The sequence below is a fragment of the Chrysochloris asiatica genome, unplaced genomic scaffold, assembly GCF_000296735.1.
Source record: "Chrysochloris asiatica unplaced genomic scaffold, ChrAsi1.0 scaffold00039, whole genome shotgun sequence".
Classification (NCBI taxonomy): Eukaryota; Metazoa; Chordata; class Mammalia; order Afrosoricida; family Chrysochloridae; genus Chrysochloris; species Chrysochloris asiatica.
Window position 1 is genome coordinate 19,821,785 of NW_006408557.1, and position 5,910 is coordinate 19,827,694.

Sequence of the window (5,910 nt, forward strand, 5' to 3'; positions counted from 1 at the left end):
GTCTGGTGATCTAATTCTGAAAGGTAATGGCAACTGAAAACTCTGCGAGCAGTTCTGTTTCGGATTATGTGGGATTGACGCGTAATCCACGACTTGGAATCAATGCAGTGGATTTGCTTTTGCTCTGAAACTGTCTTTCAGGCTAGGAGCTTCACCTTACTCCCCTTGGGTCTCGCCCTGCGCACACACACGTTAGAATAAAGCATGTGTTCCATTCTGGCTTGTATGTTGACCATGTGCACGGTGATAATATCTGGGTCTTGAGAAACCCAGGTGTCAGCTCAGGACTGACAGGACCCATATCACATTCAACTTTGTATCCCAAGTACCTAGTAAAAGAAGAAGTGAGGTTAATAGGAAGAGCCGCTGACATCATTGTAGATTCACCTTGTGCTTGGCAGTTCTGAACACTTCGCATGGACTAACTCCTTTCACCTTCATCACAGCCCTGTAAGGCAGGTATTGTTACTGATCCCATTTCAAAGAAGAAACAGAGGCACAGAGAAGTAAACTGTCAACATTTCAGTTCGTAGATGATGGAATTTAAACGCAGACAGTCTAGGTCCAGAGTCTTACTCATGTTACTACTCTAGTGCACAAAGTAAATGCTGAAAAATGAATTCATGAGTGACTGAAGTGACTTAAACCAGTCGCCAATGACTTGATTTTTGACTCATGACAGTCAGGGTAGATTGCTCCCTAGGATGTTCAGAGGCTGATTTTTCAGAAATGGATCGCAGGACTTACTTCTGAGGCTGTGTTTGGTTTTAGCATTTCATTTGCAACATCCAGGAGCTCTGAGGCCTATTCAGTTTGTTTCATCCACTTGGAGTTCTGGTGGGGCAGTTCAAACCGACCAACCTGACCTCAGAAACTCTATGCAGGATCATTAAGAGTTGAGACAGACTTTAAGGCACTTAACAACAACTACTTATCTACTCGGTAGCCTCAAGGCATGACACAGTTCAGCACAATGAAAACCAACTGGTCCCTCCTTCATTCTTTCTCCCTCTCCCTCAGGCCAGCCCACCTTCTACAGCATTAACAGGGCAGCCAAAAATAGTCATCTAATGACGTCAGAGGTGCAAGGTCATCTGAAACTTGCCCACAGCCACTGGACACCTCCCTATAGGATCAAGTGGCAGGAGGGTACCCCAGGCTGGTGCAGCTGTTCCAAGAACAGGAAACGTCCTAGGAGCTGACTTGGAAGCACCCCCACATGAAGGCAGGCGTGGTAGAAACACCAGTATGTCAAAGAGTAGAGGCAAGACTCAAGCGGGAGCACACATCCACGAATTAAAAGCAATCCGTCTGTATCTGCACCCAACGCCGCTCCCGGTACTCTCCCAGGAAGGCACTCAAGAAGCTGGGGACACGTGCTCTATCCTGTGGCACAGGGGTGCTTCCTGGCCGCCATAGTTCTATTTATAAAACTCTGGGTCTGCCTGCTAACTGGGTTACCTTAGAACTAGGGTGCATGCCCACACTGAGCAGCTGCTGGGAGAAGAGGGCTCTGCCTAGGATGGCAAGCGACACCCAAGTAAATGATGAGGAGTGGGCTGGGGCAGAGCGCCTCCGGGCCGCAGCGTGACTGGCACTTTTAATTGACTGGCAGCTGCCACATCCCTGACAGGGACCTAAGCATTCTGGATGGGCTAGACGGCAGATCAGTGTGGAGAGAAGACTCCGAGCCTCTGTGAAGCTCAGTAGAGGTTCTCACTGCAAGGCCAAGAGTTCAGAGAAGGCTCTAGCCCAAACTGCCACTTCTGCAAGACACTTGCTCCAAAGTCCTGAATTGCTGGCCCTGGAGGGTGACAGAAATCATCTCTTCTTCAACCAGGGGTTTTTTGATCAAGTGTTACTCAAACCCAAAAGAGATCAAGCAAGGCCCTATGGTCCATGGAGTCCTGAGAATGCCCACAACCATCCTCTAGAGCTGACTCTCTATCAAGGGTCTTGAGGACAGGCAGACTGGGGTCTCAGTTCTGACTGTCCACTTACTAGCAGTGTAGAGTCTTGGGTAAAGTCTAAGGCTGTTTCCTCATCTGTCACATGGCTTTTAAAAGCCCACATGGAAAAGCTTTGCCCCCATCTTCACTCTGGAATGGGAGTCTTGGTTAAGGACATAAAGTCCCTCTGGAGTCCTGGTGTGGTGCTGTGGGTTAATGCGTCAGACTGCAAAGCCGTCTGAACTGCAAGGTCGGCGGTTCAAGCTCACCAGCTGCTCCTCAGAAACACTGTACAGGGTCGCTATGGGTTGGAATTGGCTCAGCAGCTCTCCTCAATGTGACACGTGTATGTTGGCCTGGACATGGAGGTTCATAAGGCCTTCTAAATGTCCTGGTCCACTAAGACCTATGAATTAGGTTAGTTTGAGTTAGCCTTGTGTCCCTCAGCACTTGCAAGTTCATTTTCTCGCACTTAGGCATGCAACACAACTGTCTGTAGGAATTAAAACACAGATTCCCGAGATCCACAGCCCAAGTTCCCTAGGTCTGGGATGGAGACAGAAATTTACATTTCTGACAAGTCTCAGATGCTGCTAATGCTGCCGACCACACAGTGAGGACCACTGCTCTAGAGAAACTGCCGTTCCAGCCTGCCACTTCCTACTTATTATTATAGACACCAGGAATGTATAAAGAAACACACTCAGACCCACACATCTGTACAATGCTTCACGAGAGAGATGGACAAAAAAGCCATTTTTTTTGTGAAGGGGATGGAGTGGAGGGGTGGGCGAGTTGTTACTGGCAGCCCTCTCAACTCCTGCCTGGTTAACTGCTGTGTTGTTTCCTGTAATAGCTTTCTACTCCTTAGTACCAAATGAGGAGGAAAGCAAGAAAGACTCATATGCAAACAATAAGAAAAACACAATGAAGCAATGAAGGAGGCCATTCTAAATGCAGTGAGTCTACTGTCTACCAACCTCCAGCCAGTGGAAACGACTACCAGCTCAACTCAAATCCATCCCTCCCTTTCCTAGCCTGCTTCTTTCAGCTGATCGTTTGCTAGCCATGGCTGGCGATGGCCCTATCCTATCAGGTTGTTAGCTCTGGGTAAACAGCAGGGGCCTCTGTCAACCCGTGGTGACACATACCCACTGACAATTAATACTTAATATGTGACTCCAGCATGGTCACAGCTGAGTCACATTGGCCAGCAGGGATGAGTAAATGCCACCATTGCTTCCCAGAATACCTTTGGGTCATCTTAAAGCTGGGGCACTCTCCTCCACAGAGCTGGAGGTCTGTAGAGATTAAAGGTCCTTGAGAGAAACACCGGTCTAATTTTTAAGAAAAGGAAACTGAGACTCACGGCATTCAAGTGACATGTTCAAGGTCACAAAGCTTTGTGAGTTGCCTCCCAATTACCTATCTAAGGCCCATTTCAGCAAATGTTTTAAAAACAATCCCAAACTCCCTGTGTCCATGAACAATGTAGAAACGGAACTGTGGTGAGGGCAAGCAGAATGCAGCAAAGCAAGGTATCAGTTTTACTGTGATGTGGCTGAGTAACCTCCAACAATAAAAGAAACACTTCCAGGAGAATCTCCTGTCTTGGAAAAACCAAGGATGGAAGGCACTTCTCTGTGGCTGTCTGTAAAGCTTCAGTGACCATTCTGTGCAGTCTTTAACCAGTTCCAAGGTCAAGAGAAATGTCAGAAAATATGTGTGTGTGTGTCGGAGGACATAATTCAGGGATTAGTCCCCTGGAGTGATCTGGGCAGGATTTCCACTTCCAGAAGCACCCTTGGAAAGTCCTCAACAAGACAGCACATTGGTCTCCAGCACACTTCCTTGAGGTCCAGACCCAAGTCCAGAGCAGGTGAGCTTGCTTCATTCAGGTGTCTGCCCTCTCTGCAGTGCTCTTGCAGGGGCTGGTTATGTAGATATGTAAATATTAAAGGGTTGCCATGGTTAGAGCAGATTGCCTAGAAAGTTCTAAAAATACTCAAGCTGAATATTTCCATCATTTTGGTTTAATCTTATTTGACAGGTGTGGAAACTGAGGCCCAGAAAGGAGTTGCAACTTGTTAAACAGCGTTTTTTCTCCTTCCAAATCTGATCTGAAGACATTGAGACAACAATCCACTGTATAAAATGTTTGAAAAAACATGAAATATGAAATCTGTAGAGCTTTAAAATAACTAGAATTAAAACTATCTCCAGAAAGGCTTAGCTTTGTTAAGTGTCAATAAACTTTTTCACTAGGCAAGAGTGCTGTTAACATTAAATGGAGCTTTTAATAATTTTACAATGAGTATGACAACAGGATTGGAAGAATCTACAATATGCACATGATACAACCTTGCTTGCTGGAAGCAAAGAGGACTTAAAATACTGATGAAGATCAAAGACCTCAGCCTTCAGTATAGATTGTACCTCAAAGTAAAGAAAACAAGTTCTCACAACAGAATAAATAAGTAACATCATGATAAATAGAGAAAAGATTGAAGTTGTCAAAGGACTCCATTTTGCTTGGATCTACAATCAACGCTTATGGAAGCAACAGTCAAGAAATTATACATGTTAGGCAAAACTGCTGTATAAGACCTCTTTTTTAATGTTTTTATTGTGAATTGAGTGATAGATTACATGGGAAAACATCGGTTTTACACTCATCCTTTCATTGCAATGAATACAATCTCCTCCGTGCAGCATCATTCAACAATATTTGCTTCCATTGCCTCTGGTTTTTTTGGGGGGGCTGGGGGTGGAATATATAATCATTTAAACAACCAAAGGGCACATTCTGTAAGCCAGCCTCCTGGCCGCCAGCACTCAGTCTTCTATTTCCATGAGTCTAGAGTCCTCAGCTGCTCCCTCTCTCTTCATGTCCTCATCTCTGCCTCATCTCTGGTGTGGCTGCTTCTCTGGATAGGATCCACATTCTGCTCGTGCTCTTCTCCCTTGATGGTCCTAGAGCCCTGTTTCTGGACTGTAAGATTTAACTTCTCCCCCGTTTTTGTTACAAAACTTCTACCTTTACAGTTAAGACAGTCTCAATTAGTCATAACAGTTATTCACTATTGAATCATAAGAATCTTATCCCCATCTCTTTTCACCAGATACATCTAGATAAGATGAAAACCATTCAATGGGGACTCTACCTTCTCCTGCACACCCTGAAACTAAACTCCCTCTTGAAATACTGTAAGCCAGTCACTTCATGCCTTTATAGTCCCCTCATTTTAGGTAGCCAATGTCTAAGTTGCCAGTCCCTATCAATCCTATATACAGAGGGTATAGGACTGATACTTGATGTGAGACTCCTCAGTTGATAAATTTGAGTTATTACATCCATAAATGTAGGTCAAGTTCATCAAATTGTAGTAATTTACACTTGTTTCCTTATCAAAAATTGTTTTATTATCTTCCTCTAGTCGAGTTCTGATCATCAAGCCATCGAGGCTAGATCAAATGGGTACTATCTACAGGTTTGTGCATTTGTCCAAGACCTCTTTAGTGTTCAAAAGCAAAGATGTCAGTTTGAGGACTAAGGTGAGTCTAACTCAAACCATGGTATTTTCAATTGCTTCATATACATTTGAAAGTTGGACATGAGTAAGGAGAAGAGTACGACTGAACAAGCAAATCTTATTCTTGGCAGAAATATAGTTCCATAGAAGTGTGGATGGTGAGACTTTGTCTCTTGTACTTTGGACATGTTGTCAAGAGGGATCAGTCTCTAGAAAAGGACATCATGCTTGCTTGGTAAAGTGGGGGGTGGGGGGTGGTCAATGAAAAAGAAGACAACCCCCAACCAGATGGACTGACACAGTGGCAACAACATTAGGATCAAACCTAACAATTGTGAGGCTGGTGCAGGGCTGGGCAGTGTTTGAGTCTGTGCGTAAGGTCACTATGAGTAAGAACCGATTTGATGGCATCTAAGAAGCAGCAACAA